The 25,275-nt window shown below is 44.5% G+C and overlaps 1 long non-coding RNA gene across 1 annotated transcript; it reads left to right on the top strand.

The window, feature by feature from the left end:
- The first annotated feature begins 10,603 nt into the window (after window positions 1-10,603).
- Window positions 10,604-16,428, top strand: LOC144370275 (uncharacterized). The gene is made up of 3 exons (XR_013430197.1): window positions 10,604-10,836; window positions 12,375-12,544; window positions 15,969-16,428. It is a non-coding gene; the product is annotated as an uncharacterized LOC144370275 (long non-coding RNA).
- Window positions 16,429-25,275: the final 8,847 nt, after the last annotated feature.

The following is a 25,275-nucleotide window of genomic DNA, read 5'->3' as shown; positions in this document are numbered from 1 at the left end:
AGCAACCTTATCCCTAATTACCAATTGCAACAGCTTTGGTGCAGTAGTCTCTTTTGTGCAAATCTCTTCTGCAGAACTATTCTGAGGCACCCAGAGTAGAAGTAGCAAGAGCACCATCTGCTGGACATGACTATCTTCTGCAAGCTCCTGCTGAATTGGAGGCGCACAAGCCAGGCCAGGCCAATACCCAGAGCTCCCAGCTGCAGGAATCCCACCCAAACTAATCCATCTTGACTAAGAAGAATCTGCACAGCACAAAACTTCCATTATTATCTCAATGAAAAAAGTCCCAAACCCAGCGGCAAATTATCAAGACCTAATAGAAAGTCAAGACAGGAAAGTAGCAACTAGAACATGAAAATATATTTTATCTTTAAGAAACACACTTGATCCCAGCGGCTCAAAGGGCTAAGGCAGGAAGATCATGAATTCAAAGCCAGCTTCAGCAACTTAGCAAGGCCCTAAGCAACTTAGTTAGATCCTGTCTCAAAATAAAATTTTAAAAGTGGCGGGGGGGGGGGGGGGGGGGAATAGGAGTGTGGCTCAGTGGTTAAGCGCCTCTGGGTTCAATCCCTGGTACTAAAAAAAGAGGGAACAAACACACGTGACCTGAAAAATAAGTTTCTACTTTAACTATATCCTAGTTTTCTGATCCCACAAGTTCCCTTTGATGCTTAAATTTTTTAAAGATAAAGTTCTATTATCTGTATCAAAAGGATACTTATTAATGCATTGTGTATTTTATTTATTTATTGACTGTTTATTTAGAATTTTTTATTTCTCTGTTTTCCTGTGCTTTTTGAGAGCATTTTTTAAGTTTGTATTACATTTGGCTTAAATCACGCACTCATGGTGAATATGCATATATTTTGTTCTAATGCATGTCTTGATTTTGATGCCCTTTTTATTTTCCTTAAATACTTCAGATATCATATGCATTTTCATATCTCTGTCTCAGCCAATTTTGTATTCATCTGATTTCTTATCATCTTTAATCTTCCATTTGGTCCATAGCTTTTTGAATTTTTGGAGACAAGGCAGACGCTACTTACAAAGATTTTCCTCTTTTTTATGATAACTCTTTCTCAAAGCAGTGCCAGGCCTTCCCATGCAACCTGATCTCCACAAAGCCTTATTTGGAGTGTCTGTCCATTTTCATGGAGTTAGGTTGGTTTTCCCTTTATACATCCTTGAACAAAGATAGTTCTATGTGGCTCTGGAATTCTTGGGTTCTCCCTGGGCCCTTTCAACATCTCTCTGGTTCTGTGTGTGTGTGTGTGTGTGTGTGTGTGTGTGTGTGTATGTGTGTATTTAGAATCCTCCTCACAGAGCATAAGCTAAGGGATTGGTTGATAATAATCAGTTTCATCGCTCAGAGAGTTAGGCAACTGAAAAAAGTCTTGGGGAGCCTCGGAGGCAAAATCTACCCTTGAGCCACCTCTTTGGCATGTTTTGGTGAAGTTTTCTCATCAGATCTTATCTTTGGTTTGACCACACCACGGGGTTACTGAGGGATATGGAAAATAATATTCCTATAGCTTCTCAAGAAAAATGTGGAGGGAGGGGAAATTAGCCCAACATTAGTAATGGGTCCTGAGGGAAAAAGCAAATTTTCACCTCTTCCCAACCACAATGGGTCCTGCAGGGAGGAGGCGAGTACCAAAACCCTGGGCCTTGGACTTTCACCCTTTCCCATTGCAGATGAATCCTAGAAGGAGAAAAGCAAATGGTGGAGCTCTAGGTCACAGTGGGACTCAGAGGAAGGAAGATAACCAGGGAACACTGAGTTGTGAGCTTTTCCCAGCGACAAGGAGTTTCAAACTTTCTACCACTGCCTTCCTGAGTTAAAACCTTAACCTGCACAACCAGGTCCCTGACTGTGCAAACGGCATGTCCACAGTCTCCAATGATTAATTTAAAACAATAAAATCCAGACTCCTTCCATGACCCGGGGCCATTTCCTGTACCCAGAAAATGAGCCCTCTCTTGCCTGATGGATGGACGTCACTGCAGAATAAAGGAAGCTTGCTGATCCGAGGCTGGCCTCCCACCTCCTGCCTCCGTCATTTGTGGGCCATGCGCTTGCAATTACCACGGACTGTTCTTGGCGGTCTTTCCTCCTTCTTTCCAAAACTTCTAGAACTTTCTGGCTCTGCTTTTCACCAAGAACTTGTTTGGGGCATGCAGCCTCAGGGAGATACACCATGCTCTGAGTCCCCAAGGGAAGTGCTTCTAGGAACCCTGAAAGAGACACAAGTGTCACCGCCTGCCCTTTCTCCAGAAGGGAACGGTAGCTGGCGCTCATACATCCTGTTGGTAATTTTTATTTGGATCTCTTGAATCTACCAGAGGAGAGTCTTAGGAAACCAGTGACTTGCCCTGATCTCAGTAGGGCAGGGATGAGCAATCCTGAGCCCCTGTAAATCATGGACCCCACAGGGTGACCGCGGTGGTAAAATGAAATGAGGTGGCAGCACAGGCCGCGTGTCCCATCTAAAAGGCCCGTGGAAGGCTCTTCCGGTTTGTTTTCCTTCTGTCCCTGGTGTGAAATGCAATTTCAAGATGACAAAATTTTCCTCTGGTGTTTATAAAGTATAAATCTCAAATTAAGTAGCTCACCATATACAACACTTGCAGAAACCCAATCGAAGACATTTAATATCAATCTCCATTAACTGACGGGAAAGCCCCATAAATAAATGGAGGAAAGTGTGAAGATCTCATTACAAACAGAGATAGAGACAGTTTTCTCCTTCCCTGAGGCAGAAAAGTTCCACAGTCTCAAATGTTTAAAAATTCACCTTGATCTTTTTTCTTTCATTCCTTTGAAAAATTTGTTCTGATAAGAGTCTTCAGCTTTTCTTCTCCAATATTTACCACCTGGAGTTTCTATTAAGCTTCTATTAACAACACACACACACACACACACACTCCCTCCCTCTCTGTTTCTCTCTCCCTCTTTCCTGCCTCCCTGAGTCCCTTGGTGAAACCTTGAAAAGATCCTGTGTGACTCCTCTGGAGAGCCCCTGCACTATTAGCCCCTGCACTATTTTATTGGTAACGGACCGTGATGTTCTGACTATGAAACTGTGATGGAGTCCATAACAGGTGTGAACAGCCTCCTTGTCTCCGTGCATCCTCCAAGAGCTCTTGGTTGCCTGTAAATGAAGTCCAGCTCCTTACTGGATTCTTCACACTGGCCCTGTCATTCCAGGCTGATTGTCTGCAGTCTCATCCTCCATGACGTCCTGTCCCCCTGGGTGACATACTAGTCTCCAACACCCCGGCCTTCCAGACAACGCTGTGGCCTGTGGCCATGGTGCGTGCTCCTCGAGGTGCCCTCTCTGAGCACCCCTTCTCCACTTGATGCCAGCCTTCTCATCCAGAAGCCCCTTACCAAGGTGGGCTGGTGACGCCCCCCTCATGCCCCCTGTGAAGGTCAGTCATAGAGCCTGCCCCCTTGTCTTGGTGGAGCGTGAGTCTTCCCAACAGAACGCAGGCTTTCAAGTAGTGAGAGCCTTCGTCTGTATCCATCACCCCAGTGCCTTGGATGCCTTGTGATAACCTCAGGATGTAGGAAGGGCCAGAATGTCATTTGAATTTTGTGAATGAGAACAGAAAGTATATCCAATGGGATTAGATCCAATTGTAATTGGAAACAAATTCTCCAAATAATGTTTTCTCTTTTTTAAAAGCCGAGGTAGAAGGTCTAAAGAGCATTTGGTGGCCTTGGGGCCAGAGAGACAGGGTTCTCCCACCCTGTTCCACCTCTGTGCAAACTGCTTTGCCAACATTCACCGGGGGCCCAAGACGGCTGCCCTAGCTCCATTTATCAGACCCACATTCCATCCAGCAGGAGATCGCAAAGGAAGAAAGATCCAATTAAAAACACTTCCTGGAAGTTGTACTTGCCATTTCAACTTCCATTCCAGAGACCAGCAAAATGACAACACTCAGCAGAGGACAGGCTGGGGACATAGAGCCTTTATCTGCAGTTGCTCCTGCAAACTAAACACATAGTCATGAAACACTCCACCAAGACCCTGAGTACAAACACTTGAAGTTCATCATGAGATAAATTAAGGCGCCATGAATTTAGCATTCATTGGTTACTGTGCCTTCAAGCGTATCTCCCCATACGTGTTCACAACTAGGAGTCAAGTTTAACTGAGTCGTGTGTTAAGACGTTGCTCCTGAGATCACGTCAGGATGGTTCTCAGCAGGCTTGCTCTCCACAGCTGTGGTTGTTAAACATAGAGCTCCACCGTCTCCCTGATTATGCTAACGGAAAACAACTTATGATCCAGTTCCATGACGTAATCGTAATCAGAAGTTGGCCTGGTCATGTTACCTAAAGACGTGGCAGCTGCAGTTCCCCACTCCCACACTGGGTCCTCCCCATGACCCTTCCCTCCTCCGACGTTCTCACCCTGAGACTGGCACCATCACCAGCCTGGTCCCCTGTTGAGACCAAGTTAAGATGGCGCCTGGCAGTTTGCCAGGAGTGGTTTGTGAGCCAACACCACCGAGCCATTAAGATGGTGGAGATTCCTTATTGGCTGATTGCTGTATCTAGATGATACTAATTGAATCAAGCTGTGTGTAATCAGTTAGGTATATATACCTCTGCTGTCTCGTAATAAAGCGGCTCTCTCCATACCTTGAGTGCCTGCTCAGTTCCCACTGAGTTTCTCTGCAATAAAGCAGTTCCCGCTTCGACCTTCAAGTTGCTTGTCACCTCCCGGTTGTTTGCCGATCCCGACTACGGCAGTCCCTAAGCTCTGCTGATCTGATCCTTCCCTTCACTCCATCACCAGGGTTCTCAGCTCAGGCTGCCCAGTCACCATACCTTCCCCGTCTCTGGTCACAGCCCCCTTCTCTGCTGTCAGAATGACCACCAAGAGTGAGTGTGCGGCTCTCCTGCTTTAGACCTTGCTCACCCTCACACAATCGGCCCTTGCTCCTAACTCCACCCCGCTAGCAAGAGAACCCTCTGGATTCTGCAGATCTTTCAGCGACAGGCCCTGGTGCTTCCCTTTCAGTGCCCTAGATGCTACTTTAGGGAGCCTTAGCCACTCCCAGAATTCCAGGAGGACACTGCTTTTCCTCTCTGTCCCATCCTCTTCCTGCCTTAGCCTCTCCTGGATGCCCTTCTCAGGGTGCTCGACATCACTCCCTGGAAAAGCTCCTTTGTCTGCCCTCCTGGGGAGCGAGGACCTCCTTTCACCACGCCCATAAAACACCTGCGTTCATGATGTACCTTATCACAACAGTTTAAAAGGACGCTATTTAATGAGTTCCTGTAGATTGCCAGACATTTAGGAACAATGATGTTTCCTGTTTTTGTTTGCATCCTCAGATTCTTGCACAATGTCTGGTACATAATAGAATCTCAATGGAATGAACAAGTAAGCCAATAAATAAGCATCCTGTTGCATTTATGCCTGCATGATCTTGTACAGATGAGAATTGTTGGATATATAATTCAATATTATGGTTTTGTCCTCCTTGAATACATAATAAACTTTTTAAAAGTTTCATATAGTTTGATGTATAAAATCAAGCACACCGTAGTCTTGATTTTTTTTTAGTAAACCTCTATCTGCCCCATACTTTCAAAATGTTTTCCTATTGCTAGACATTTGTATTAGCTGTATTTTTATATTGTACTTCAGACTTTGATGAACATCATTGCCCATAGACCTTTGTAATTCAAAGCATTCTTTAGAATAGGTTCCTAGAAGCAGAATTTCTAGAAAGAGAAGCACTAAGTCAATGGACATGGATGTTAAAGGTCATGGTGAATATTGCCAAGTGGCTTGTCAAACCCATTTGGATGCACACAAGCAGAGTATGAGAGTGACATCTCATTTTAAGAGAGGTCTAAGCTGGCCAGGAGGCATCCACAACAGAATGCAAATAACTGGAAGAATTTGTGAATCATCACACACAAGTCATTTTGGATGGCACATGGAAAGTTGACCCAGAGAGGAGTAATGAGAAACAATGATAGGTATCTTCACATACTTGCTGCACTAGCATGAGGAAGAGGAAGCAGACTTCAGTATCATTCCCCATGAACAGCGCTAAACATTTATTGAGCATTTGCTGTGCCGGGCCCTGTGCTATACATCTGAGCTGTCATAGTTACTGAGTCTTTATTTTGCAGATAGTTAATTAAGACTCAAAGAGCTTCTGTCACATCCTAATCACAATGGAAATCAGTAATCAATCTGATATCATAAATCCAAGTTGCAATGATTGAAAAGCTCATATTTTTAACCATGTCACCAAGACTTCCCAAATGCTTGCATCAAGGTGAACCTAAAATAGAAAACAATGAAAGCAGATTCTTGGGGTCTGTGGGGTATAGACAGAGATAGCCCTATTTAAGCAAGAAAATTTCAAAATTCAAAAATACTCTGTCTTCTCTTCAAATATTTATGTACATTTTTGCAATCACTATGGGAAACGATATGGCAATTCTCAAATAATAAAATTACTGTATGACCTGGCAATTTCACTACCGGGTATCCATTCCCAAGACCTCCAAGAAGGATGTAGGGATACAGTTTGCCATGACTTTAGCCATGTTGGTCAGGACTGCCATTTTGCACACCAGAAGACCCTAGTGTGCATCTCGAACCCTGAAGGACACACAAAGTCATAAGATACACAGGTGCGTGTGTTATGCCAGCCACAGATGCCTGGACTCCTTCTTGACATTGGACATATTTGTATTAGAGGAGAAAGCCAGGTACATTCCTGTAGGCTGCAGCCCACCTTTGTCTAGCTTAGCATAAAAATTCCTCCCTCCTACCTGGGCGCGCGGGAACTCTCCTGTCTTACTGCCACCTAAGACACTCCTTTGTCTATAAGTCTCCAGTAGGTGGCACTTTGGACCATCCTGGTTCTTTCTGCCTCTTAAGTCTCTCAGCATCTTCCACTTTGGGCCATCATTTCTCATACATCAGGACCAGGTCTTTCTGAAACGAAGTATCTTGAAGTCATATTTGCACACCCACGTTCACAGCACACCCACTATTCACAATAGCCAAGGCATCATGCCCATCAATTGATGAATGGATAAGCAAAACATGCTCAATTCATAGAATGGAATATTATTCAGCCTTTAAACAGAGGAAATTCCATCACATGTCACAGTACGGATGAACTTTGAGAACATGCTAAATGGAATTATCCATCAAAAAAAGACATCTGATTCCATTTATGTAAAGTAGCAAAATTCATGGAAATATAAGAATAGTGGCTACCAGGGATGGGGAAAGGGGGAGAGGTTTAATGGGCATAGAGTTCCAATTTTGCAAAATGAAAACTTTCCAGAGATCACAGTATGAATATACTTAACATTTCTGAGCCATACACTTAAAATGATTCAGATGGTGAATTTGATGTTATTTTTACTATGATAAAAACTATGTACATTTTTTGTAATTTGATATTATTTTTACTATGATAAAAACTATGTACATTGTGTTTGTCATAACAATGTTCCCTTCAACTTGCCAATAAAAGTTACCCTGTAGAAAGACGTGTGATTTTTATCTTGTAGCTTTGCTTGTCCCTGCATATCCTATGCCCAGTTGGAGGAGGATTCTCTGCATCATACTTCTGGGGAAGCCAAATCCATTGTTCCCCAAGGGGTCCTGTGATTTCCAGAGAAACAAGTAGCCACTTGCCTCCTACTTCACCACCTCTTCCATTTAAGGAATGATCAATAACTTAATGTCAGCCTTGAAACTTCATGTCTTTCAGCAGCAACTGGCTTTCTAAAAAGGAGATCCTAACCATGACATTCCTCCAGACCCATAGCCATAAGGTTAACCGGTAGAATGGGAAGTTCTGCAACTGCTGTTTTAAGCTTCTCAAAAATTATAATAAGGGCTTTGGTTTCTTCTGGCGCCTCCTCTCCCAGCCTGACTCTCAGTCTTTGTACTGAAGCATCTGGTCACTAGTCCACGTCTTTCATCAGTGTCGTGGATGAAAACATTGAGAGCATACACAGACACAACGCTGGGAAGGCTGCCAGACAAAGATCTAAAGTGACTTTGACAAGATGGAGTGATAGATGGGATCTGGAATTCAACGTGAAACTTACTAGAGATGAATGTAAAGTTCTGTACCTTCATCCCCAAAAGTCCATTGAAATGATGTGCAGGACTTCTAAGCCCCAGATAAGGTAGGAATTCTACATTTCCTATGGACAGAGCAGGCGAAAAGGGAAGGGGAGGGTCATCCAGAAGACCCCCCCCACCCCGGCCCAGTCGTATGCCTAATGGGTAATGGGTTTGAGAGATAGCTGTGTGTTTTAGTCAGCATTTTTGTTGTTGTCACCAAAAGACCTGAAAAGAACAATGTGGACGAAGTTCATCTGGGGCTTGCAGACTGGGAGGTCTCAGTCCATAGAGGGCCAACGCCATTGCTCTGTGTCCCGAGTGGGAACACCATGACGGAAGGGCATGGTGGGGGTAAGCAGCTCCAGACAAGGCAACAAGGAAGCAGAGAGCGCTGTGCTCACCAGGGACAAAATATAAACCCCAAAGATTCACCCCCAGGGACCTACTTCCCCCAGCCATACTCCACCTGCTACCACCCAGTTAACCTATTCAAGTGAATTCATGCACTCGATAAGTGAAGGTTCTCATGACCCAATCAGTTCACCTCTAAACTTTCTTGTGTTGTCCCCCACATGAGTTTTGGGGGGAAAATTTATATCTAAACCATAATGGAGGAACCAATCTCTTAAATATTTTATGTTTTAGTGGCTACAGTTATGTTGTAGTTGTCCCTAAGTTTTGAATATTTAACATCCATGGCATGTCACATTGAATCTCAAAATATATAAAATTTCAGTTATTAAACTCTCTGTGGGCATTTGTCTGTAATTAACAAAAACCAAACAGAAGAGCTAACCGTGGCATGTACTCTATCCATACAGGAACTGGGAGGATGAATGGTTTCTACCTACTTTGGCAGGCTGCATGTTGACCCTAACATTGGACTTGGATGTTTGAAGGATAATTTAGGGTATAGCCTTAAGTTACTGACCCCTAGTTCTTTGCTTGTGGCTGTAAAAGATATTGTCCCTCATATTTTTAACAGCCCCCTCAAAGTGAAAATAAGACCAAAAAACGGGGTTTCCATGAACACCTTGAACAGGCATCTGCATGGCTCCAACTTCAACAATATGAGTTCCCCTTGAAGAGTAAGACTTTGATTCAATGAGAGATGATTTCCTGTAGCTGAGCAGTGCACACCTGGTGTATATCCAAGCATGTGTGTGCATGCATGGGCTCAGGGGTTTCATTGATTCTGACTTATTTCCTCACTCTCCAGGGCTGGCATTGTCCTAGAGGAACTGAGGTGTATTTCTTCCTCCTCGGTACACATGCTACCTCAAAGTTACCCCGAATTTTTATTAAAAATGGATTCCAAGGAAATCCTTTCAGATTTCATACTCCCCAATGAGAAGGAAATCAGTTGACATTCTGATCCCATTTTGGTTTTGAGTCATTCTTTCCAAAGAATTTTGTTTTCCAGAACCAACGACTATTCATTTGCTATGATTTGGATATAAAGTGTCCCCCAAAAGCTCCTGTTAATACAGGAGTATTCAGAGATGAGATTAAATTATGAGAACTGTGACCTAATTAGACCATCCTAAGTTTGGAACGATTGACTGGTGGTCACTGTAGACAGGTGGGATGTGGCTGGAGGAGGTGGTCACTGGTGGTGTACCCTGGAAGGTGCACCTTCCCTGCAGCCCCTAGCATGTGAGCACGCGCGCACACACACACACACACACACACACACACACACCTCCACTTTCTCTCTTTCTGCCATGAGATGAGCAACCTTCTTCTGCTGTGGATTCCCCCATGATGTTCTGCCTTACCTCAGGTCCAGAGCAATGGAGTCAGACATCTAGGGACTGAGAACCCAGAAACCGTGAGCCCCAAATAAACTTTTCCTCCTCTGCGTTGTTCTTGTCAGGTATTTGGTCACAGGAATGAAAACCTGACTAAAACATTTCACATCTACCTAACTTCTTTTTTTCAAGTTACCACTGTTTTGTATTAGAGCTCGTAGCCAGTATAGCAAAGCAAGAAACAAAATTAAATCTTAGGAAATTAAAAAATCTGAAAGGAAGCTGTTGTCATGACTTCAGCCATCCTCCTTCCCCACCCCCACTTTATGAATACTGTTCTTATCCTCAGGAAACAGAAACTTGCCCGTCCTTGAGAGATAGAAACTTTCTGGTCTCTAGTCTCTGTTCTCTCCTTGAGAGATAAAGACTTGCCCATCTCTGTTCCCAAGAAACAGAAACTTGCCTTCTTCAAAATCAGGAGATGCTTGCCATGCCGGTCGCAAGGGCTACACCTGCCCTTAATGGGCGGCCATGATTCTGGCCTGTAACATGTAACGCTCAAGGGGGGTTTCTGCTGCTCTCTGTCTCTGCCTTGTGTAGCCTTATCAAGTGCCTGACAATAAATCTGCTTTCTGCCTCTGTCCTTGGTGTGTGTGTGATCAGTCCTTGATGCCAAGGTTTGGATCAGGCTCTCCCCTCCAGGGTGTGTGTGTGTCAGTGTGTGTGTCAGTGTGTGTGTGTGTGTGTGTGTGTGTGTGTTGCTGGGGATAGGACCCAAGGCCTTTGCATGCCAGGCAAGCACTTTACCAACTGAGCTGTATCCCCCACCCTCCCTTATGGTGATTTGAGCTGCTTCAGGACCCTGGCCTGAGGGCCCAGGACAGTCCCCACACGCCTCCCTCCACTCACCAAGCCATCTTCTGCATCCCTACCCGGGCCTCATTTGGGTAAGTGACTTTGCCCTTCCCCTCCCCTCCTCCTCTCTAGAGACAACAGTCAGCTTAAGTCTTGACTCAGCACCAGAACTCTCTGGAGACGGCAGTTAGCCTGGGGCCTGTGAATCCTGGGGTGGTGACCCCCCTTCACTATTGTCCCCTCTCACTCTCCTCTGGCTTCCTCTAAAGCCGGGGACACCTGCCTCTAGCCACTTCAGCACTTCAAGTCGCTGTGGGGACTCCCAATCCAAAATCCCATCTGACTCACCTCTCGGTTGCCTCCTGGCTCACTTAGACCCCTCCGTTTGGCTCCAGATCTAAAGACCCATTGACTAATTCGACTTTCCACTCAGTCATGGCCCCTCTGTGACTTGGACAATAAATCCAAATGGCCACCTAATGGCACCTTTGATCCCAAAATTTTATGGGATCTTTATAGCTTTTGCGAGTGCTCAGATAAATGGGAGGAAATGGAAGGAAGGCAGGCATTCTCTTTTCTCCACTCTAAGCCTTCCCTCTGCTCCTCTTACGTCCCTGCCCAGCTTTTACTTGCCTCTAAGGCTCCAGATTCCTCCAGAAACCCTACTCTTATAAAAACAAGGGACCCAGAACCGTCCTTCAATCCCACTGACGAGCCTCCCCCTTACAGAGTTCCACCCACCCGCTCCCTCTTCACCACCAGCCCAGCCACCCCTCAGCCCTCCGTCACCTGATCTTGCAGGCTGCTCAGGAACCTGCCCCTTTACTCCCTCTTTGTCCCTGTGCCCTTCTCTCAGTGATCTCTCCAAATCGAGGGACGCCTAGGGTCCTTGACCTTCAACCCTGCCACATATATACCAAGGAGTTACAACCCATAACACAGGCCTACAACCTCACCTTTCATGATATGCACATGCTCCTATCCAACACCCTCCTCCCAGAGAAGCGCAGACGAGTCTGGAAACAAGCCCACAGTTATGCTGATGAAGTCCACCACACTACACCTGCCCATGAGCACTGAGTAGGTCCTTACCAAAACCCCAATTGGCACTATAATTCTCCTGAGGGTCAGACAAGAAGGGACCAATTCATCACCTGACTACTGACAGGGCAGCTCATAAAGCCATCAATTATGATAATCTCTAAGAGGTCATTCAGGATGAAAACGAAAACCCTTCCTCCTATTCAAACCACCTGACTGAAGCCCTACTCCAATATACCAACTTAGATCCCCAGCCACCTGAAGGTCAAAACTTACTCATGACGTACTTTTCCCATAGCTTCCCAGACATTAAAGCCAAACTTAGAAGCTGCAGCAAAGTCCCCTCACCCCACAGGCTCAAGTACTTGAGGTAGCCTTCAAGGTGTACAATGGCAGAGATGGAAAATCCAGCAAGGTTAAATATCAAATGCTAGCCAAAGCATTTCAGCAACCTCCCACTGCTACCACTGCCCATACAACCCACAGAAAACCCTCCAGAACATGCCATAGGTGTGGTCAGCTGGGCAACTGGGCCAAATTTTGCTCTAATCCTTGCTAACCTCCCAGTCTCTGTCCTAAATATCACCAGGTGGGCCATTGTTGATTGCCCTCTTGCCCAGAGAGACAGGAGGTCACAGCCCCACTGTACCTCAGACAGACCTTCTGGGACTGGCTACAGACAACTGACAGGGTCCAGGATCCCAGCACCCGAAGACCACCATCACAACGCAGGACCCAGGGTAACCACTGTGGCAGCAGGTAGGCCCATCCCTTTCCTCTTGGACACCCAGGGTACATTGTCAGTACTTGTCCAATTTGGGGGACCCACCTCTACCTCCACAGCCTCCACTCTCGGGGTAGAAGGCAAACCATATCAACCACTAAGAACCCCACCTCTCACATGCTCCATTCACGAGATCCCTTTCTCCCACTCTTTCCTCATTATTCCCCAAGCCCCACTCCCTTACTAGGTCGACATCTCCTAAGTAAATTCGGCTCTTCCATTTCTTCTCTTGCGGGGCTTTCTCCCAGACTCTTCCCCACTCCCACTCCTCCTCCTTCTAGCATCTACAACCCCCTCATCAATACCCTGGCCCCTATCCTTGGTCAGTCCCAGGTATGGGACATCACTACCCCTCTGTAGCCACACAGTAAGATCCCATCCTCATCACACCCCAAAACCCATCTCTCTTCTCATCCCAATCCCAATACCTCAGGGGACTCAGACCCATCATTATGACCTCCTAGCCAAAGGCCTATTGCTTTCACTTTGTACAGATGCCCCTTATAACACACCCATTCTCATGTCAAGAAACCTCGGGTGCCTTCTGTCCAGTCCAAGACCTCTGCCTCACTGTAAGAGCCACAGCCAAGTAATATGATGCATGGCATTTTTGGTTGAAAGGTGAACACCAGCAAGCCTTTGAGATGATATGATTATGTTAAGATCTGCATTCATATGGATATCAGACCCCTGCTGTCCACCTTGGCCTGCCACGGGACTCCTGGAGAGTTCCCATTGGTTGGGGAAGTGCGGTAGGAGGGAATTCCGGAGGAGGGACTTCCTGTTGCGGTCAGGGAGAACACCGCCTGGGTCTGTCACCAATCGTCCCAGGAGTGTACAGGGCATTGGCGGCAGTTTCAAAAATAAAGTTTGTTCCTGCTTGAGTGGCTCGTGATTTTGTGCCCAGCCAGACTGCGGCACCTCACCATCTCAGCAGTGATCCCGTTACACCCCATTGCTCCAAGTCCATGCACTCTCTTGTCCTCCATCGCCACCTGCACAGCACACTGTTTAGTTCTAAGGACGCCTCCTTCTCCATTCCCTTACACAAAGATTCTCAAGAACCCTTTGCTCTTACCTGGCCTGACCCAGACACCCAGGTGTCCACTCAGCTTGCATGGACAGTCCTTCCTCAGGGCTTTAGAGATAGTCCCATCCGCCCATCCTTGTCAACATCTTTCCTCCTCAGATACATGGAAGACTGTCTTCTCTGCAGTCCCTCCCTATACTAAAGTAAAACCCCCACGGCCAAATTACTGAACTTCTTGGCCTTGCGAGGATATGGTGTCTTCCCCTCTAAGGTTCAGGCCTCTCTTCCTGCAGGGACTTATTTGGGCTTCCAACTAACCCTGTCCCACAAGGCCATTACGATGGATTGAAAAACATCACTTCTCACCTTCCTGTGCCCACTACCAAGGCTGAAGATCTCTCATTCCTGGAATTAACCGGATCCAACGTTCAGGCGTGGATACCCAATCACTCTTTGCTGGCCTGACCTCTTTACGTCACCACAAAGGGCCCCCTCGTGGAGCCCCTCATCACACCCATCAACACTCCCCTCGGCCTCCAGCAAGCCCCCCCTCAGGCCCCAGCCCTTCACTTGCCTGACCCGTCTCACCCCTTTTTCTGTATGTAACTGAAAACCAAGGATTCGCCCAAGTGGGACTATCCTGTGTAGCAGTGGCATTTCTCTCGGAGCGTCTTGACCCAGCAATATGGGGATGGGCACCTTACCTCCAGGTACTGGCCTCCTCAGGCATCCTAATCCAGGAGTCAAGGAAACTGACATTTGGGTCACCCACCAACTGTTTCTATTGGGCCAAATACACCCAAACAAGCTTTTCCTATCATAATTTCTGTCTCTGGTTAACTTCTGATAACTCCGACACATGCAACGACATGGATTGGAAGGGATGTTCCAAATGGTCCTGCAATGACTATCATATGGATCATGGATATGGCTCTTCCTAACAGACTGTCACTTTCCAACAGACAAACCCCCTCCTTCTCCAAACCCCTATGATAGGGTCCTGCCTTTACTTACTTTCAGGATTGATGATTCTTGAGACAGTAAAATGGGAAAAAGGAGTAACTGGTTCTATAGACCTTTATGTAGGAAACTCAGACCCTCATGGATCTACCCAGATAACCTGAACCTGTGACCAAACACCACACACCCCATTAGATATAGGTCATTGATATAGTAAAGGACAGCTCCTGTGAAATCTCCCAAAACTTACAAAAGAGACACCCTCAGACTTCCTAGCTCTAAATCATATATTATTCTCTTTCCCTCTTACACCATATAGTAAATCAGTCCCTTTATAAACAAGACTGCTTCGTATGTGGCCCATGGATGATCCACCTAGATCAGCCATTCTCCTATCCAATGTGGCCCTACCTGCTGAAGTCCAGCTACAGCAAAATAACCGGGGAATGACAAGCAACTTGTGTACATTGATACAGCAGGAGTGGGAGCCATTTATTGTAGGACAGGAGGGGTATTTATACATTCCACACAGCTTATCTAATTACTTCACAAACCACACCCTTTGGCAAAATGCCAGGTGCCATCCTGAGTTGTTTAAAGACTCTAACACCTACCCATCAACTCTTGTATCTCCATTTTCCAAAAATTCTCTGACAGCTGCAGGGCTTAACAGGTCTTACTGGAACACCCCAACTAACACCCACATCAGCCCCCTTGCTCTCTACATCATATCATCATGCGATCAGACTCTTCCATGACCTCCCAGGAACTCACTTCTTATGCCCAAATAGTTCCCTCACAATATGCACCAATACTTCCACCCCGGGCCCTTGCTCTTGATTGTCCTGTCTCCCAGCTCGCTCTCTATACTTCGGCAGAGATGGCTGTATTCATTTTCCCTCCATCATGACAACGCAATCTAAGTGGGCAGTTGTCCTACCAGACCTCCTAGGCATTAGTCTAACATCCTCAGTGGTAACCCTGGGGACAGGAGAGGGAGCTCTTGGACATAGCCTTAACTTGGCCTCCCAATTGACCAACTTGGCGAGGAAGTAGCCAGATCCATGGACACTTCAACTGAGGCTATCCGCCTCCTACAGGCTCAGCTCCTGTCTCTGGAAGAAGTCACCCTACAAAACAGTGGGGCAATAGACCTAATAATAGCCGAAAAGGGAGGCACCAGCCTTTTCCTTGGAGAACAATGTTGTTACCATGTCAACCAATCAGGAAAGGTGGAACAAACAAACCTTACAGAATCTAACAGCTACGCTCAAACTCGAGTTCTCTGGCCACTCCCTGCTTCCTCTCTCACCAGCCTAGAGAACCCATCCTTACTTGGGGCTTACCCCTTCTGGGATCTCTCTCTGCCATTTCTCTGCCTGACATTTTTGTTATCATGTGTTTTTAAGTGTTTACAGGAAACCATCATGAAAAGAACTAAGACCTTCACCAACCAAGTGGTCAATGAGACGCTTCTAAGGGAATATACTCTCCTGGCAGAAGAAACTCCTCTTGGACCTGCCTCTGCCCCTGTAGCCTGCCCCCATGCCAGCAGGAAGTAGCCAAAGAGGAAGAGACCTCCATCCATAAGCCACCCTAAATTCCCATATTCAAACCAAAAGGAAGCTGTTGGCATGACTACAGCCATCCTCCTTTCCCCACCCCCACTTTATGAATACTGTTCTTATCCTCAAGAAACAGAAACTTGCCCATCCTTGAGAGAGAAACTTGCCAGTCTTTGGTCTTGTTCTCTCCTTGAGAGATAAAGACTTGCCCTTCTCTGTTCCCAAGAAACAGAGCTCTCTCTCACTGTCTGCCTAGTGTAGCCTCATCAGGTGCCTGACAATAAATCTGTTTTCTGCCTCTGTCCTTGGTGTGTGTGTGTGATCGGTCCTGAGCCAGTTTTTTTTTTTTCCAGAAGCAATGATGTTACTATTTGTGAATGTCTTTATTGAAAATCCAAAAGTGTTCAATAAATATATTCCATATTTCTTTATGAACTTTCTTGTCTGAGACCAGCTCCAACAGGGGGTCTCAGGAGACGAACGGATGGTGAGGAGTCGGCGAAAGAGGGGGTGGAGAAACAACACAGACACCAAAGTGAAGGTGCTGATCCCAATCTTTACTTGTGAAGTTGGTCATATATACTTTTCATTTTGGCAGGCTCACAGTACTTTGTGGTTACAAAACAAGAATCATTATTCAAAGAAACAAAATATTATGTAGCTACAATTAGAATAGAAGAATGTATCTTGGCTTATGCATAAGCAAGGATTTGTACTTTCAGTTCACGTTTTGCTTTGAGCTGTTTCTGCTTAGTTAACTTTTAATAATAGTTAGAAATGTCCCAAACTATTGGCCTATACCTTGACTATTCTTTCTTGACTTACTGGCTGGAACCGGTGCCATGGTTATGGCAAGTGGTTGACTTGTTATTAATTTTAATCAAACAGGAGTAAGAGCACAAACCATTGTGCACAGGAACAAGAACAAGTTGCCCAGTAATAAGCACTAATCTGTCTTCTTAACATTAATTTTTCTTCTCTAGATTTTAATTTAATTTCTCAAAACTTCCTTGATAGGAATACAGGGAGTTTTTCATTAGACATTAACAATTTACACTCCACAGCTGAATCATTGCATTTAGAGAAAACAGATCTATTCTTAGAAGTATTTGCATTAATTGGGAAAGTCATGTTTTTTCCTTCATACTTAATGGTCATATGAGAAATCGCAACTATACTTATTAAAGGAATACAGAAATAAACCAGCCCATTCCCAGAAACATGCTGCGCTCCTCCAGAGGATCGACGCCTTGCGCCATCCGCCTCAGTAGGGCCTTGCCATTGCCTGAGTCAGGGGAGGGGCGCAGCACTTTCTTTATGAAAAGCTTTTGTAGTTTGTGTCTTTGGACAAATGGAATTTGTTTATTTTATCAATTCTCTCAAATTTATTGGCATCAAGTTAGTCATGATAGTCCCTTATTGTCCTTTCAATAATGTCTGTGGCCATATTCCTTCTTTCATTTCTGATATTGGTAATTTGTGTCTTCGGCTTTACATGTTCAACCTTCAAAATTCTCTCAATTGTCTTTATTTTCTCAATTGAATAGTTTTTTTGTTGTTGTTTTCAAAGATGTCTTTTTGTTTTAAATTTCATTGATTTCTGCTCTGTATAATTTTCTTTCTTCTACTTTGATAATAATTTGCTTTTCATTTTCTAAACTTTTAAGGAGAAAACTTTGGGTTTTAAGATCTTTGGGTACTGTCATGTGTAACTGATTTAAAAAAAAAAAGATCTTTGGGATTTGAGATCTTTCTCTTATAAGAAGGCATTTAAAGATATCCATTCCTCTCTAAGCAGTTTTGGCTACATTCCATAAATTTAGATACATTGTATTTTTATTCCAATTCATTTCAAAACATTTCTAACCATTCATGTGATCTATGCTTCATCTACATGTTATTTAGAGTTTATTATTTAATTCCCAAATATTTGGGATTTTCCAGCTATCTTTCTGCTACTAATTTCTTGCTTAATTCCATCATGATCAAAGAACTTAATTTATATGATTTTCATCCTCTTAAACTTTTGACACTGGTTTTATGGTCTACATTATGGTCTTTCCTAATGACTATTCTATATTTATTTGAAATATTATGCATAACATTCTAGTTTGTTAACTATTTCTCCTTTCAGTTCTATCAGATTTTGCCTCATGTATTTTAAATCTCTATTATTAGTTGTTCATACATTAGAATTATCATGTTGTCTTCATGAATTCATCTTCATGATTTGAAATCTTCTTTGTCTAATATGAACGGAGCCACTTCAGCTTTCTTTTCATTAGTGATTACATGATACATCTTTGTTCATCCTGTTACTTTAAATAATCATCCTATTTATTTGTAAAGTGAGTAACTTGAAATCTAGCAAATAGCTCAGTCTTGCTTCCTGACCCATTGAGATGGTCTATGTCTTTTAACTGGAGTATTTAGACTACTTAAATTTAATGTGATTATCAATATGGTCAGCTTTAAATGTCAGAGTGCTACCTGTTTTCTGCTTTTTACACTTGTTCTTTATTCCTTTTTTCTTCTTCACTTGCCTTGTTTGGGGTTGGGCATATTTTTAGTTCTCTGTTTTATCTCAAGTTAAAATGGCTTGTTATCTGCACCTCTTTGTTTCTGTTGCCATCCTTCTCATTGTTGTTTTAGCTGTTGCTCTAAGTTTTGCAACATATATATTCAATTTATTTCAGTCTACCTTCAAAAAATAGAATACCACTTCACCTATTGTGTGCAACTTTATCTAAGGAAGTTATATGCAAACGTGGTTGTGGGCCCCGGAGCATTGGGCCCCCCAGTCCGTTTTTTGGCAATGGAGCCGGATGCCTTTCTCCATGATATCATGGGTAAACACTTGGTCCTTGTCCGTTTTTTGATAACGGAGTACCCTCTATGGTGGTTTGAGAACCGCATTCATTAGCCCAATGTCTCCCTCTACGGCATCGTGGGCAAATACTTGGTATTCTATTTCTTTGATACCTAGCTTTGTTAAACCCTCCTCCTATGGGGCAACTCCTTTTAAAATGTCCTGTTTGTTCACAATTGTAGCATGTTTTGGGCCTAGCATCTAAAGCCTGTTGTACTGCAGCTGCCATGACTTGCTCTTGTTCATTAATGTCTCTACATAATTTAATATATGTGTTCAAATCTTCATGTCTCCATGGCTAATGACCTCTCTGCAGCAACGATTTGCTTGGTCATAAGCCAGTTATTTTATTAATGGCATTGCTTGTTCTGTATCCCTAAAAATTCTGGAAGCTGTTTGAATAAGCCTATCTACAAAAATGTCATGCATCATTACTACTTGGCTATGGCTCTTAGCATTATTACACAGAATTTTTCAGGTTGCCATACAAAGCTCCACAGAAATTTTTCTTCTCACAGTTTTGGAGACGACAAGTTCCAGATCAAGGTGTTACTAGAGTGAGTTTTTTCTGAGATCTCTCCTTGGCTTGTGAAAGGCCATCGTCTCCCTGTCTCCACGTGGTCTTCCCTCTGTGTTCCTGTGTTCTATTCTCTTCCTATGAGGACACCAGTCATATGGAGTAGGACCCACGCCAATGGCTTCATTTTAACTTAATTACCTCTAAGGTCTCTATGCATTCTGAAGTACTGGTGTTTAGAACTTCAACACATGAATTTGGGAGGTATATATTCAGACATGAGAATTGCTTTGCAACAAGAAATGTACTATTCTTAGCTTTGAGCCTATGTATGTAATGTTTTGTTTGTTTGTTTGTTTTGTTTTGTTTTCCTGTACTGGGAATTGAACCCAGGGCTTTGTGCATGCTGGACAGGTACTCTACCACCAAGCTACACCACCATAGCTTCTTTGAATATTTTGTTTTCCACTGTTTTTCAAGAATTTGCCCAAGATGTTTCTTTCAGAATGTTTTTTTTTCTGTATTTATTTTTCTTAGAGCTTGTTGAAATTTTAAATCTTTTTTTACTCTAGGAAATTTTATATATAAGTATAAAAGCCCTTACTTCTTTGAATATTTTTTCTGTCTCCTTCCATTTTCCTCTCCTCTACTTTCTTCAACACAGGACGCGTGTTTCTGGTGACTAGTTTAATGTGTGTCTGCAAATTCCATTGGTTGTTTCTGTGTTTGCTTCCATGGATATTTTATCCTAATAAGTATATGTAATTCTATCCTGCCTCTTTGTAAATCTGATAAATTTTTATTGGATGTCAGATATTTTAAATTTCACATTGTTGGGGCCTGGGTTTTGTTAATTTGTTTTGACTCGTTTTGTTTTGTGCTGGTGAGGAGCAGGTTTTGCCTCACCCTGAGTGATTCCACAATGTATAGAACAGTGGTTTTCAGGCTGTGTCTAACCCTGAGTTACTCCATGTTAGAAGCACTTTGCTATAAGTTACTCTGTTTTGAGTGCAGGTGCCAAGATAGAAGGAATTCATACCTTGTTTATGTAAGTAAACCATGTTGTGGAGCAGGTCACTCAGAAAACACCAAGTCCCCGTTTTGTCCAAATTGAAGAGTCGTTATCCTGACCAGCTGGGACTGCTCCCCACGGGACCAAGTTGTCTCTGTGGGAAACACCCTGGAGCCTCAGTGTTTTAGGTTATTTAAAGGCAAAATCTGCAAAAACCACATCCAGCTGCAAGTACAGAACCTGAATTGAGATATTAGTAAAACAATGAAACGTCCTTAATCATATTTTCATTCACATTCAGTTTTCTCATGGGATTTTCCATGATCATGATCAAAAGAGAAATGGATCAAAGTGACCCTAGCCAAATACAAGTTAAAGAATGGATACTAATATTTAATCAATTATTCCTCAATAAGGTATATTGCCAAAGAAAAATGGAGACTAAAGAGAACAATTTGACATTGTATAAGAACTGCTATTTTGTGTTGCCAAGTATGCTATGCTAAGCAATTAGTAATGGGTACAGAGGCAGGGCTTTCCCATGGGAAAAGTGTTTCTTACATGATATAGAGTCTCAGGGCAAAATGGAGGCTGTTTGGCCATTGCCCATACACCCTGGCCCATAACACAACCACCATCTGCCTGGCACCACCACAAGGCACCAATTGATAAATAACTCATACATACCACCTTATCAAACTAAACCAAGAAGTACCTGGATTCGTGGACATCCCAAATCATATCAGGAATGCCAGTCAGGAGCTTATCAACCTCACCAGACACAAGCCCTTCACCTGAGACCCAGAAAAAGAGGAGCCTCCTGAGACTGGACACAGCACCCTGACCCCATCCACTCATCTGTCATCACGAGCCTTTCCCAGGAAATTCACCATGACAAGGAACCTCCAATTCCCTTTTCCCATCAGGCTTCAGCAGAGTGGGACTTCTGCCCATGATGGCCTCGCATGGCCCACTATAAGACGGCCCTCTGAAGCTGAAATTGCCATCCTCTGGACCCTCTGCTTTGACAATTCTATGGAACTGGGTCATTAAATCCTTATCTGACCACATACAGTGACTCGTCATCTCTGCATCTATATCTCTCTCCACCTGGGCTCTAGGCACAGCAACCTGTAACCCTGCAGCTGGCAAAGTACTCCTTATTCTCAGGGCTCAGGTGGCATCCAGCCATCCCTCTTCTGCTGAAAGGGAAAGCCAGATGGTTTTGCCTTTGATTAATGTAATATATATATAATGTATATGACATATATATGAAGTGTTTAAGATATTAAAAATTAAGATTGGGGTAATCCAAGATGGCGGGCCAGAGGGAGGCAGCATTCTGTGTCACTCTGTGACCTGGGACTCAAGTAGTGAGAATACTGCTTTTCTGTCAGCAATATTCCTGTTCCCCGCGCAGGAATCATGGCCAGCCCTGCACGGGCTCCAGGCCTCAGCGTCTGAGTAGGTCTCCCAACGACTTGCCCACACAGGACTAATGGGTGCCTGAGTGGGACCATTGGCATCGGCCCCTGCCAGAACTTCCGGCCACCCACCCAAGCACAAATCCCAGATTCAGCTCCCATGCAGGACACCTGGCTGCTCCCCATACGCAGGAACTCTGGCCTCCACTCCCATGTGGACCCCCATCTAGCAACGGGGAGCTCCCCTGTCGCCTCCATCTTGGGACTCTGAAGCAGAGAAGATAGTCCCCTATGTGCGGTAGCCTGCCTGTACCTGGATACTTCACCCAGGCTCTGAAGACAGCTGACAGCCACACGCTGCACGTCACAGAGCCAGTCTCTGAACTCATCGTCCAATGCCATCGCCTGGCTCTCCCCACCCAACCGACACCCCATCTCTGAAAGCAATCGCCTCCATCTTGGGTCACCTTCATCACCACCTTTAGTGGGGGCAACTCCCACGTTGGAACTCAGGCTGGTCAGGTACCAGTTACTAACTGCCTCCCCCAGCAGTCTCTAACCTGGCACAGTGACTGCCCAACACAAAACAGCTCTTAGCAGGGCAGGTACACAGCACACAAGAGCCCCAGAGACAAAGGACTCTTATTAGGAAGCAGTAAGGGAGAGGGTGAGTGTGATGCAGTTTACAGGCTAAGACCAGGAACTGGGAGGTCTTCAGGTGAGGTAAAGAGAAAAGACCAGGCACTCACATCACAGGAGCAGGCCCCAAAAGAGATCCTTGAGGTGCAGTCTCCTTTTGGGGACTGAGAGGTCCCATACCCCACTTCCAGGTACCCTCCACCCAGGACCGATCCTTCCTCCCGGGTTACCTTCGCCATCCTGAGGGCAGAGATACCAGCTAACAACAAGCGACCCCACCCATGGGATGAGAAAGGAAGCGGGAAAGATACTGATCTCCAACAAAAACATCCTTGTTTCTTCCTTTGAGATTTATTTAAACTCAAGAATCAATAAACGGGATTGATTCAAACCAAAGAGCTTCTTCTCAGCAAATGAAATAATCTGTGAGGTGAATAGAGAGCCTACAGAGTGGGAAAATATTTTTACCACCTGCACATCAAATAGAGCGCTAGTCTCTAGGGTATATAAAGAACTCAAAAAGCTAAACGCCCCCCCACCAAAAAAGCCCAGTCAATAAATGGGCCAAGGAATTGAACAGACATCTCTCAGAAGGAGATATACAATCAGTCAACAGATATATGAAAAAAATGCTCATCATCTCTAGCAGTCAGAGACATGTAAATCCAAACTACTCAAGGTTTCATCTCACTCCTGTCAGAATGGCAGTTGTTATGAAGACAAACAACACTAAGTGTTGGTGAGGAACTGGGGAAAAGGCACACTCATACATTGCTGTGGGACTGCAGATTGGAGAAACCAATTTGGAAAACAATATTCAGATTCCTTGGAAAACTTGGAATGGAGCCACCATTTAACCCAGCTATCCCACTCCTCAGTCTACACTCAAGGCCATGACCCCATCAGGGGAAAAACCCAGGGACTAGCAGAGCTAGAAAGGCCAGGGTATGTTCAAAGGGGGTTGGGCACTGTTCTTACTGCAGAACTGAGCTAGGTCCTGTAAGTCCTGGTCTTGGATCATCCTGAACAGGTCTCTCATTTACATTTGGAGGTCAAAGGAGACTGGAGACACTGTCTGGTGCTCACATGGAATCCCAGGCCTCCACCTGCACCTTCTCCTGTCCTAACCAAAATTGCTGCCACATTTCCAACGTGATGTGCCCCCTGTCAGGAGTGCTACAGTTCCACCTAAGGTCATTGATTTAGGGCAGCAGGATTTAAAACACACCTCTACTTCAGTCCTCCCTTCCTCAGCCCCAGTTCCTCCTCCTGATGCATCCTAAGGGGGACCCCAGGCGCCCTTCCTGCACACACTCTTCCTGACTGACGACGGGTTCCCTTCTAGGGGGGCAGCTCCTGCCCCAGCGCTCAGCACAGCACCCACTGCGCCCCGGCCCGCCTCTTCCTATTGCTCTGCCTATTGGAAGTGTCCTTGTGCTCCCAGGCTCCCTCTTCCAGGAAGGCTTCTCCCACTCCAGTTGACAGACACCTGTCATCCTCTTGCCCTTGGATGCGTTGCCTGTGGCTGAGTTTTCTGTTGTTCAGAACGTTCAAACTGTGACCATCACATTGTTCATGATGAATCATATAATTTTATCTGTTAATTAAAAATAAATAAATACTGTCCTTAACAACCAATAAGAACAGATGGCTGCTGTCAGGCTTAGGTGACAGTCTTCAGAGGCCCCCTGCGGTGCCAAAATCCTTCAGCTCCTGGACTGTGGGGAGGCCCTGAGAATCCCAGGGAAGGGGCTGTGCAGCTGGAAGGGCCCGGTACGCAGCCAAACAGAGGGACACTGACAGATGAGGACAGGTAACAGCGGTCAACAACGAGTACACCAACTTAGTATAAGTCCTGCCAATTACCAGAAGTAATTTAAAATAAGATTTAATCTTACTAAACCATTTTTTAAAAGGAAAAAAACGGAAATTGATTGCTAAATTGTAGGTTCCAGGGCAGATGGGGTCCTCAAAAGACCCTATTTCAATAAGCCTAGTCAATTATTTTCATTTACAAACTCCCAGGGCAAAGAAATCCGTACTTTATCAAGATCTCAGAGAGATTTTGATGTAAATTGGAAATTTAAAAACCATGGCCTTGCCACTTAGCTTCCTGCCCCATTTGTAAACACTTTCAAGGCAGGATTTGTTTCCCAATGGTTTGAAGGTGCCCCATGCAGAGCACATAATTTGAAATTTCAGGGTCAGGTGCTGGGGCTTAGTGGACATCCTGTCTCCATGCTCATTCAAAGGGGTCTGATTGCCACCCCCAATTTAAATATATATATGTATATATACATACACATACATACATATATATATATGTTTTATGCAGCATGCTAGAAATACATACACAAAATCTAAAATTGAAACTCAATTAGTGTGGAAAAAAGTACTTATTACCTGAAATGCATTTTAATGTTTAGTTTTCTGTTCTATTCTGAAGGAAGGAAGATTGGGTAGGGCCAATAAAGTTGAGCTCACAATCCAATGAGTCATATCTCACAGTTTCAGAAACACTCATCTAGGACTCACGGCCTAGTTTGGAAGTGTCAAGAAGCAGCACAGAAAATAGAAGGAGGCCAGTAGAGTAGAGGAAGGGTGGGGGGAGATAGGGAGGGAAAGGATGAGGATGTTAGCCAAATTATAATGTTATATTGTGTGCATGTATGAATATGACAATGAGTTCC

Source organism: Ictidomys tridecemlineatus, chromosome 14 (genome assembly GCF_052094955.1).
Source record: "Ictidomys tridecemlineatus isolate mIctTri1 chromosome 14, mIctTri1.hap1, whole genome shotgun sequence".
In the NCBI taxonomy this organism is placed as follows: domain Eukaryota; kingdom Metazoa; phylum Chordata; class Mammalia; order Rodentia; family Sciuridae; genus Ictidomys; species Ictidomys tridecemlineatus.
Note: the sequence above shows the minus strand (reverse complement) of the source record. Positions and strands in the feature narration are given on the sequence as shown.